Source organism: Arachis ipaensis, chromosome B2 (genome assembly GCF_059453495.1).
Source record: "Arachis ipaensis isolate K30076 ecotype BB chromosome B2, ASM5945349v1, whole genome shotgun sequence".
Taxonomy (NCBI): domain Eukaryota; kingdom Viridiplantae; phylum Streptophyta; class Magnoliopsida; order Fabales; family Fabaceae; genus Arachis; species Arachis ipaensis.
The window spans coordinates 8,354,458-8,366,931 of NC_142437.1; positions in this window are offsets into that span (position 1 = coordinate 8,354,458).

Consider the following 12,474-nt stretch of genomic DNA (forward strand, 5'->3'; position numbering starts at 1 on the left):
ATCTTTTTCCACATCCAAAGACCTTACGATCATTGGGGTACTTAATAAATGTGACTTATCCATATAAAATCTCTTCAAGATCTTTTCTGTGTATGTTGTTTGATGAATAAAGATCCCATTTTTTGTATGCTCGATCTGCAGGCCGAGACAAAATTTAGTCTTTCTAAGATCTTTCATCTCAAACTCTTCTTTTAGAGCTTTTATAGTTGTTGGAATCTCTTCAGGAGTTCCAATGATATTTAAATCATGAACATACACAGCAATTATAATGAATCCAGATGTAGATTTCTTTATGAAAACACATGGACAGATGTCATCATTCTTGAATCCATTTTTGGCCAGATACTCAGTAAGACGATTATACCACATTCGTCCAGATTGCTTTAGACCATATAAAGATCTTTGCAATTTGACTGAGTATAACCCTTGTGAATATTCATTGTATGGTTTAGATATCTTTAGTCCTTTAGGGACTTTCATATAGATATCACGATCTAATGATCCGTATAAGTAGGCTGTTATCACATCCATTAAATGCATATGTAGTTTGTATTATGCGGATAAACTGACCAAATAACGCAATGTTATTGCATTCACTACAGGGAAATATGTTTTTTCATAATCAATACCGGACCTTTGTGAAAAACTTTGTGCCACAAGTCGAGCCTTGTAGCGTACAACTTCATTTTTCTCATTTTGTTTTCTCACAAATACCTACCTGTATCCAACAGGTTTATATCTTCTGGTGTATGGACTACAGGTCCAAAGACTTCACGTTTTGCAAGTGAGTCTAACTTAGCCTTCATAACTTTCTCCCATTTTGGCCAATCATTTCTTTGTCGACATTATTTGACTGTTTTTGGCTCAAGATTCTTACTTTCATGCATGATATTTAATGCCACATTATATGCAAATATTTCATTAACAATTGTCTTATTTCGGTCCCATTTTTCTCTTGTAAAGACATAATTTATCGAGATCTTATCATTTTCAGAATTTTCAGGTACCTCAACGTCTTCTGGCGTTAAAATTATATCATAATTTTAGACAACTACAGGTGTCTTTATTATGTCTTTTTTAACAGGAATAATATTTACTTCTTTTCTTTTCTGAGAATTTTTGTCTTTAGAATCGACAGGTCTACCACGCTTCTGGCGTGAATTTGTTTTAGTGGCCACTTGTCCAACTGGGGCATCTATTCGAATTGGGGCATTTTCAGCTAGTATATAGGATTTGGTTATCCTTTTTGTATCAGAAAATGCATCAGACTATTTCATTTGCTATTCTTTGCAAATGTATAATCTTTTGAACTTCTAATTCACATTGCCCTGATCGAAGATCTAAATGCATCAAGGATGATGCATTCTAATTAAGTTCCGTTTTAGGGAGCTTATTCTCTCCCCCTAATATTGAAAATTTTGATTCATCAAAATGACAATCTTCAAATCGGGCTTTAAATATATCTCCAGTTTGTATCTCAAGATACCTCACTATAGAGAGAGAATCATATCTAACATATATTACCAATTTTCTTTGGGGTCCCATTTTGGTGCGAGAAGGTGGTGCAATGGAAACATATATCGCACACCCGAATATTCTTAAATGGGAAACATTTGGCTGCTAGCCAAAAGCTAATTGCATGGGAGAGAACTGATGGTAACTTGTTGGTCTCAAACGTATAAGTGATGCGGCATGTAAAATAGCATGCCCCCAAGTCGAGGTTGGGAGATTTGTTCTCATAAGTAAGGGTCTAGCAATTAATTGGAGGCATTTAATAAGTGATTCTACTAACCCATTTTGTGTGTGAACATGAGCTACTAGATATTCAACGCTTATTCCATTAGCCATACAATAAGCATCAAAGGTTTGGGAAGTAAATTCACCAGCATTATCAAGACGAATTGCTTTGATTGGATTTCCTGGAAGCTGTGCTTTTAATCGAATAAGTTGAGAAAGTAATCTCACAAACGCTAGGTTGCAAAAAGACAATAAGCACGCATGTGACCATCTTGAAGATGCGTCTATTAGGACCATAAAATATCTAAAAGATCCACATGGTAGATGAATAGGTCTACATATATCGTCTTGAATCCTTTTTAGGAATTCAGGGGACTCAAAATTCACTAGATTTAAGAATCTTCTAGTTCTTTAGTGAATGTCCATGGGAGTTTTTAATAATTCTCCGTATCATGGTTGTTCCCGGATGACACAATCGATCATGTCAAGTTATAAATTCATTTGGGCTAGTAAACTTCTGGTTTACAATGGTATGTGATTCAATTGCACTAATTTTAGTATAATATAACCCATATGAAAAGTGAGGGTAACTTTTCTAATATAACCTTTTAATATGATTTTCCTCATTCATTGTTTTAATATGATATCTGATGAGTTTGGAAAACTCTATTTTTAATTAAGTGATGATCAAACATTATTAACAGCAAAATTATTAATCTAATTTTGATTCATATATGTTAATTAATTAATTTTGCTGTGCAGGTATAAATTGGGCCGAAAAGAAAAGAAAAATATATCAAGCCCAATTGTATAAAAAATATTCAGCCTTGGTATTAAGACATTGTGATGATGTTGGCTGAAATCAAATTTGGGCCAGAAATTGTTACTTAAGCCCAATTGGTTAAATCCATCAGCATTGATACAAGAATATATGATGAGAAGCTGAATCATTATAATGTTGGGCCAGATTTAAATATGCAAGCCCAAATCTATTGTTGGTATATGACCAACTTGCTTGGTCTGAAATCAAAAGGAGATGGGGCACAATATTGCTTTATCCATTTAACAAATAAATCCCATTCCTTTAATTATGCTGCACACTTCCAACGGATTCCACTCATACCATGTGATGAAATTCAAATCTCTTTAAAGTGAAGTTAATAAATGCATGGAAATTATGAGAGAGAAATTATGATTGATTAGATGGCTAGCCTTAATGAAGGCACGCTACTCAGCAAAAAGGGAAGCAAAAAGCAACTCACATTTCATTATTTTATTCAAACTAAATTAATTGCTTCTCTTTCTACTCTAACTACTCTCTCATTTTTCTTCTTCTTCGGTCATATCACAGAAGAAACTATGGAAGCTAAGTCTAGCTATCAAAAGAAAGAAGTAATCTACAAGACCATCAAAATGATGGCACGAAAAAGAAAATATAAAGTATGCTGTGGCTGAGATTCTTATCACTTGTAGTAAGATTTTGTGATGAGATCTTGACTTCTTCATACCAAAAATGGTTGAAGGAGATTCGGCCAGCAAGGAGAAGATCCTTGGAGGGATGGCTTGTCACTGCTTTTGGGTTCACTCATCACAGAAGGTAGCTAGGGTGGCTACGTGAGGGAGGAAGCAAAAGTGGAGCAGAAGAAGCCATCATCATCATGAAGCATCAAGGGCCAGAAATCCATCTTGGAGAGCAAGCCAAGGATGGAGCGCTCGGATTGATGAAGAGTGATGACCAAGGAAGGACTAGAGGTAATTGCATGTTGAGCTTTGCATGGGTTATCTCTTCTCTCTCTCTGGCCGAACCAGTTTTGTTCATGGAGAAGAAGAAGTTGGCTTGATTTTTTAGCTTCAAAGGTGGAGGCTTCCCTCTTCTATAAAAAGAGAGAACAACCACAGTTTGGAGTAAGGAGAAAGTGTGAGAGTGCAAAGCACAGGGTTCTCAGAGCTACCTGAGCTAACAGATTTTCTTCTCCTTCAATGTATTATGTTTTGTATTTTTCTGTTTAATTTTGTCATGTCTTGAGTCTCATGGAAAAAGGCAAACAGTGAGGTTTGTATGAAAAAGTCATAGAGCGGAAAAAGGCAGAAAGTGCAAAATTAAAAGAAAAAGTCATAGATGTCCTTAGAGTTTCTTTGTTCATCTATGTTGTGTTTCATGATTCTGTGGGAATCCCCTTATAAGTTGGGTTAGCACTTTACAGTCTGTAATCAAGAAGATTATAGTGAAATTCCATCATGGTTGTGATGGAGACTGGATGTAGGCTGCACTGCACTTAGCAACTGAACCAGGATATATCTGGGTGTAATTTTCTCTCTTCTCTACTCCATTTCTGTTTCTACTGCACAGGAGCTAAAACTGGAAAAATATCTCGTGCCAAGTGACGAGACAAAAATAAAAGTCTCGTGCCAAGTGACGAGACAAAAATAAAAAAGTCTCCTGAAGTTATTTCAAAGACCAGCAAGTGTAACTGAGCAAAAAGGGGGCTAAGATTCAACCTCCCTTTCTCTTAGCCACTGAAAACCATCAATTGGTATCAGAGCTTAGTCTCAAAGAGATCAAGCTTTGCAGCTTAGAGAAAAGATCTAGATGTCATAAAGTGGTGGCTCTAATCTGGTGTCCTACAACCTTACAGAAGGACAGTCAAGCAACAGACCGCCTCTTTTCAATGGAAAAAACTATACCTATTGGAAAGAGAGAATGAAAATCTTTGTGCAAGCAGTAGACTACAGACTTTGGAAGATCATCCTGGAAGGTCCTCAATTTCCAACTAACACAAGTGTTGAAGGAGTGGTCACTCTTAAACCAGAAGCAAGCTGGCCCGAGGAAGATAGGAAGAAGGTGGAGCTAAATGCCAAGGCTGTCAACTTGCTCAACTGTGCTATCAGCTTCGAGGAATACCGACGGGAAAATCTGGGACAAACTGCAAATCACTCATGAAGGAACCACCATTGTAAAGAAGACTCGGACAGATATGTTGAACAGAGAATATGAAATATTTGCAATGAAGGAAGGAGAGTCCATTGATAAACTGTTTGAATAATTCAACATCATCATTGTTGGCTTAAATGCTCTGGAAATTACGTATCCCGATTCTGTGCTTGTGAGAAGAGTGTTGAGATGTCTCACAAAAGAGTGGGAAACAAAAGCTTTAATTATTTCTGAGAGCAGTAGCTTAGATTCCATGACATGTGATGATTTGAGAGGAAACCTTCTTGCTTTTGAAAATACTTATTTGAAAAAAGATTCAAAAAATAAAGGAATTACTTTTTCTTCTGTGACTAACCCTCTAGATGATGAATCCAGTGATAACTCTTCTGAAAATCAGTTTGTGTTGTTTGCCAAAAAATTTAGGAAAATGGTAAAGCTCAAAGGCAAAGGCAGCAGCTCAAGGAAAATGAAGAAAGACCTTAGCAAAGTAACTTGTTACAACTGCAAGAAAATGGGGCATTTCAAATCCGATTGTCCGAAGTTAAAGAAGGACGAGAAGCCAAAAAGAGGAAGGAAGAAGGGACTGATGGCTTCATGGGAAGATTTGGAAAATGACTCAGAAGATGATGATGAGGAATCCGAGACCAAGTCACAACCATGTCTCATGGCAGATCACATAGATCAGGTAGTCTTTCATAACCCTAACACTGAAGATCTTCATCTTATGATAGACCAACTTTCTGAAAAAATAAGATGCTTCTTGCTGGAAAATCAAGAACTTGAACAACAAATCACCATTCTTAAAGCTGAAAACAGTTTTCTTAAAGAAAAAGTAAGGGAGGCCAAAACTGCTTGTGATCTTATTGAGGAAAATAAGCAGTTAAAAGCCCAACTTAGAAGCTGTGAAAGTAATCATTCGGTTGTTGCATATGTTGATTGTTTTAGAAGGAATAAAGAGTTGCTTAAAGAGGTCAAAAGGCTTAAAGAAGACTCAGCCAAGTTCACACAAAGTTCTGAAAATCTGAATCAAATCTTGGCTAGCCAAAAACCTCTTTATGATAAAGCTGGCTTGGGGTTTTATAAATCTGTTGAAAAATCTCATTTTGAGAATATTGCCTCATCTTCCAATGATACAAGATTTCAAAACCCAAGAAGCTTTAACAAAACAACAACTCCAAGATTTTGTAGACTATGTAACCGAAATGGACATTTTTTCATACAATATTTTTTTGGTGAAAGGATGATAGGTGATAAAGTTTACAAGGTTGTTTTTTATTATAATGGCTTAGGACATAAGAGATGGTTTAACGTGAAAGGATCCAAGAAAATTTGGATACCTAAGGTCACTTGAGCTTGTTTTGTAGGTGTGCCTAGCATCCAAACGGAAGGAGAATATGTGGTATATGGACAGCGGATGCTCTAGGCATATGACCGGAAAGACAACCTTCTTCATAAAGCTTGATGAATATGATGGAGTACTTGTCACTTTCGGTGATGATGCAAAAGGAAAAATAGTGGCTGTTGGGAAAGTTGGTAAAAATTTTTCATCTTGTATAAATGATGTCCTCCTTGTAAATGGTCTGAAACATAATTTACTTAGTGTTAGCCACATGTGTGATTTAGGTTTTGAAGTTATTTTTAGGAAGTTTGTATGTTTTGTTGTTTGTGAGAAAACTGAGGATATTTTATTTGAAGCTAAAAGATGCAATAATGTGTATGGATTGACTCTTGAGGACTTGAAAGAACAAAATGTGACATGTTTTACATCTCTTGAATCTGAAAAATGGCTATGGCATAGAAAGTTGGGTCATGCAAGCATGTACCAAATTTTTAAGCTAGTCAAGAAAAATTTGGTTAGAGGAATTTCAAATATCAAATTTGATAAGGATCTCACTTGTGATGCTTGCCAACTGGGCAAACAAGTGAAATCTTCTTTTAAACCTAAAGATGGAATCTCAACCAAATGGCCATTAGCGATGTTACACATTAATCTTTTTGGTCCAACAAGAACTCAAAGTTTAGGAGGTAAACACTAGTCTTGTGGTGGTAGATGATTACTCTAGATTTGGTTGGGTACTTTTTCTTGCTCATAAAAATGATGCTTTTCATGCTTTCTCCACTCTTTGCAAGAAAATTCAAAATGAAAAAGATTTAAAAATTGCCCATTTAAGAAGTGATCACGGAAGAGAATTTGAAAACCAAGATTTTGAAAAATTTTGTGATGACTTAGAAATTTCTCATAACTTTTCATGTCCTATAACACCTCAACAAAATGGGGTGGTTGAAAGAAGGAATAGAAGCCTTCAAGAAATGACTAGGGCCATGCTTTGTGAGAATGAGATCCCTAAATTTTTATGGGCTGAAGCTGTGAATACGGCTTGTTACATTTTGAATAGGACAATCATTAGAAAAGGGTTGAAGAAAACCCCCTATGAGCTATGGAAAGGAACCCCTCCAAATCTTAAGTACTTTCATGTTTTTGGATGCAAATGCTTTGTACTTAACAATAGAGAAAACCTTGGAAAATTTGATCCAAAATCCTATGAAGGAATATTTGTTGGATATTCCACCACAAGTAAGGCCTATAGAGTTTATCTCAAAGAGCATAGGACCATAGAGGAATCCATACATGTTACTTTTTGTGATTCTAATTTAATTCCCAGTGTTGTGATAGATAACGATTCAGATGGTGAAGAAGCTAGAACAAGTAAAGAAAATCCTAAATCTGCCAGTCCAGTTTTGTCTCGTCAGATTGAAGGAGACATTTCCATTTTGTCTCCTGAGCAGATACGAGAAACTGAAACAGTGAAACCATCAGAAACTCATCAAAGCTCAACACCACTCCGGAAGCCTAGAGAATGGAAGTCTATGAGGGGTTATCCTCATGACTTCATAATTGGTGATCATTCTCAAGGTGTAACAACAAGATCCTCAACCAAAAGACAATCCGAACCAAGCAATTTTTCTCTCTTGTCACAAATGGAGCCCAACAATGTCAAACAAGCTCTTGAAGATCCATCATGGGTCAAAGCCATGCAAGAAGAGCTTGCTCAATTCGACAAGAATGAGGTTTGGACATTAGTACCCCATCCGGATGGTAAGAAAGTTACGAGTACCAAATGGGTATTTAAAAATAAACTTGGTGAGGATGGACAAGTTATTCGTAACAAGGCTAGATTAGTGGCCCAAGGTTACGATCAAGAAGAGGGTATAGATTTTGATGAGTCTTTTGCTCCAGTAGCTAGAATGGAAGCAATTAGATTGCTTCTTGCCTATGCTGCCCATAAAGGTTTCAAAATGTTTCAAATGGATGTTAAATGTTTCCTTAATGGCTTTATTGATAGAGAAGTGTATGTGGCACAACCCCTCAGTTTTGAAGATAAAGAGTTTCCAAATCATGTTTTCAAACTATCTAAGGCTCTTTATGGTTTTAGACAAGCTCCATGAGCTTAGTATGAAAGGCTTAGTGCCTTCTTGTTGGAAAATCAATTTCAAAGGGGTACAACCGACACTACTTTATTTATTAAAGCATCTAATGATGATATACTCCTTGTTCAAGTTTATGTTGATGACATTGTGTTTGGATCGGCCAATGAGTCCTTGTGTGAAGAGTTTGGAAAACTCATGACTAGTGAGTTTGAGATGAGTTTAATGGGAGAGCTAACTTTCTTTCTTGGTCTCCAAATTAAACAAACTCCTAGTGGTACTTTTATTCACCAAGGAACGTATGCTAAAGAGTTAATCAAAAAAATTTGGCCTAGAAAATTCCAAACCTATGGGAACTCCAATGCATCCAAACACTAAACTTGAAAAGGATGATGATAGAAAATATGTGGATGAAACAAGGTATAGAGGTATGATAGGATCACTCATGTATCTTACATCCTCTAGACCGGACATTGTTCAAAGTGTGGGTGTATGCTCAAGGTTTCAATCTCACCCAAAGGAATCCCATCTTTCAGCCATTAAACGCATCATTAGATACATTAAGGGAACTAGTGATTATGACTTGTGGTATCCAAAATCTGATGATAGAGTGGATAGAAGAAGCACATCAGGCATGTGTTGCTTCCTTGGGAGATCACTCCACATGTGGTCAAGCAAAAAACAAGCAATCGTGGCCCTATCCACAGCTGAAGCTGAATATATATCTTCCTCCGCTTGTTGTTCACAATTAATATGGTTAAAAACACAATTAGAGGATTACAAATTAAAGATCAATAGTATACCCTTATTTTGTGACAATATGAGTGCCATAAATATTTCAACAAATTCTGTTTTGCACTCAAGAACAAAGCACATTGAAATTAAATATCATTTCATTAGAGAACATGTGCAAAAGGGAACTATTGATATTCAATTTGTAAAATCCGAAGATCAACTTGCGGATATTTTCACTAAGCCCTTATGTGAAGACAAATTCTGCACCTTAAGAAACAGTTTGGGAATGATAGAATTAAGTTCTGTTGAAAATTTGTGAACTTTTTTATTCTGTTTGATTTTGTCTCATAGAAAAGCAGGAGACAAATTTCAGGATATGTTGAACGGGTCATGATACAGGGGGAGACTGAACTAAAGTTAATTATTTTGGGCCCCACCAAATCTCTTTGATCTCACTCTGACCCGTTCCTCATTTTTTTTAGAAGTTGTCAAATCAAATCTTTATTCTTTCCTCATCCCTTGATTCTAGGAACTATTTTCACTTGTCTTGAATTATTATGGACTGCATTGCTTTTTCCTCATTTTTTTCAGGGTCCCTCCTTGATGACAAAAGGGGGAGGAGAAAAGAAAAAAAAAGGCTGAATTGAAAATTGAAACTGTTATATTTCATTGATTTGTTGCACTGTTTTGCAGACCTATTTTGATCTGTTTTATACTCTGATCTGGCTCTGTTTTGAGCACTTTGTGTTAGTAGATTAATTTCGAGTTGAACTTTGATTGTCATTTGTTCAAATGCATGTGTGCTGACTGGACCATTGTGTTTTGGTGAAAAACAAATATTTTGCCTTTTGTATATTGTTTTCATTTATTTTGCAAAACCCCATTGATGACAAAAGGGGGAGAATTGGCTGAAAAATTGAAATTAAGACAAATAGGGAAAACAGGGGATGAAATCCTTTGTGGATTTATGATCACCCTTGTTTTAATTACTTGTTGTGGTGATCTGCTTGATGCGTGTGATGCATTTGTTTTATCTTGGTAAATATGATTGCTGTGTTTTGGATTAAGGAATATTTTTGGCAGTTCCTTTAAATTGTGATATATGAAGTTTGATAGTTGCTATGGTTTGAGATAATCATGCTTGATTAGAAATATTTTTCTTACTATGATTAATTTGTTCTGATTTATTAATTGGAAAATATTTTCAAAATAGCTTGAAAAGCAACTTCATGAAACATCAATTTTTGTTTGCATCAAATTGTTTTGGGTGTGTTTGAGTAGAAAATCAAATTATTGATAACAAATGAGTTTTTATTATCATCCAATTCTGCTCATAAATCAAGCCATTCAACATCTTACATTGAATATATTGAATAACTTTGCTGCCTTAGGCTTGATAAAATTGTTACAGGTATAAAGCTTCCCTTGGTAAAATAGCATATATTAAGGGGGAGCCTTGTGACAATTTGAAAGGGGGAGAAATACAAATCTTCAAAGGGAGTACTCAATATTCTAATTCTTTGATTTCTTTTCATTTCAATTTTAATAATGTTTGTCATCAAGGGAGAGATTGATGAGTTTGGAAAACTCTATTTTTAATTAAGTGATGATCAAACATTATTAACAGCAAAATTATTAATCTAATTTTGATTCATATATGTTAATTAATTAATTTTGCTGTGCAGGTATAAATTGGGCCAAAAAGAAAAGAAAAATATATCAAGCCCAATTGTATCAAAAATATTCAGCCTTGGTATTAAGACATTGTGATGATGTTGGCTGAAATCAAATTTGGGCCAGAAATTGTTACTTAAGCCCAATTGTTTAAATCCATCAGCATTGATACAAGAATATATGATGAGAAGCTGAATCATTATAATGTTGGGCCAGATTTAAATGTGCAAGCCCAAATCTATTGTTGGTATATGACCAATTTGCTTGGTCTGAAATCAAAAGGAGATGGGGCACAATATTGCTTTATCCATTTAACAAATAAATCCCATTCCTTTAATTATGCTGCACACTTCCAACGGATTCCACTCATACCATGTGATGGAATTCAAATCTCTTTAAAGTGAAGTTAATAAATGCATGGAAATTATGAGAGAGAAATTATGATTAATTAGATGGCTAGCCTTAATGAAGGCACGCTACTCAGCAAAGAGGGAAGCAAAAAGCAACTCACATTTCATTATTTTATTCAAACTAAATTAATTGCTTCTCTTTCTACTCTAACTACTCTCTCATTTTTCTTCTTCTTCGGTCATATCACAGAAGAAACTATGGAAGCTAAGTCTAGCTATCAAAAGAAAGAAGAAGTAATCTACAAGACCATCAAAATGATGGCACGAAAAAGAAAATATAAAGTATGCTGTGGCTGAGATTCTTATCACTTGTAGTAAGATTTTGTGATGAGATCTTGACTTCTTCATACCAAAAATGGTTGAAGGAGATTCGGCCAGCAAGGAGAAGATCCTTGGAGGGATGGCTTGTCACTGCTTTTGGGTTCACTCATCACAGAAGGTAGCTAGGGTGGCTACGTGAGGGAGGAAGCAAAAGTGGAGCAGAAAAAGCCATCATCATCATCATGAAGCATCAAGGGCCAGAAATCCATCTTGGAGAGCAAGCCAAGGATGGAGCGCTCGGATTGATGAAGAGTGATGACCAAGGAAGGACTAGAGGTAATTGCATGTTGAGTTTTGCATGGGTTATCTCTTCTCTCTCTCTGGCCAAACCGGTTTTGTTCATGGAGAAGAAGAAGTTGGCTTGATTTTTTAGTTTCAAAGGTGGAGGCTTCCTTCTTCTATAAAAAGAGAGAACAACCACAGTTTGGAGTAAGGAGAAAGTGTGAGAGTGCAAAGCACAGGGTTCTCAGAGCTACCTGAGCTAACAGATTTTCTTCTCCTTCAATGTATTATGTTTTGTATTTTTCTGTTTAATTTTGTCATGTCTTGAGTCTCATGGAAAAAGGCAAACAGTGAGGTTTGTATGAAAAAGTCATAGAGCAGAAAAAGGCAGAAAGTGCAAAATTAAAAGAAAAAGTCATAGATGTCCTTAGAGTTTCTTTGTTCATCTATGTTGTGTTTCATGATTCTGTGGGAATCCCCTTATAAGTTGGGTTAGCACTTTACAGTCTGTAATCAAGAAGATTATAGTGAAATTCCATCATGGTTGTGATGGAGACTGGATGTAGGCTGCACTGCACTTAGCAACTGAACCAGGATATATCTGGGTGTAATTTTCTCTCGTCTCTACTCCATTTCTGTTTCTACTGCACAGGAGCTAAAACTGGAAAAATATCTCGTGCCAAGTGACGAGACAAAAATAAAAGTCTCGTGGCTAGGGACGAGACAAAAATCAACAAGTCTCCTGAAGTTATTTCAAAGACCAGCAAGTGTAACTGAGCAAAAAGGGGGCTAAAATTCAACCCCCCTTCTCTTAGCCACTGGAAACCATCAATATCCAATTCGGCGAATATCTTTAAAACTCAACAAGTTTCTTAGAGACTTGGTAGACAATAGTGCATTATTTATTATGAATTTTGTTCCTCCAGGAAACAAAATTTTAGCTCTTCTGGAGCCTTCTATCACATTGTCTGAGCCAATAATAGTATTAACATATTCCTCTTTTGGCACAAGATGAGT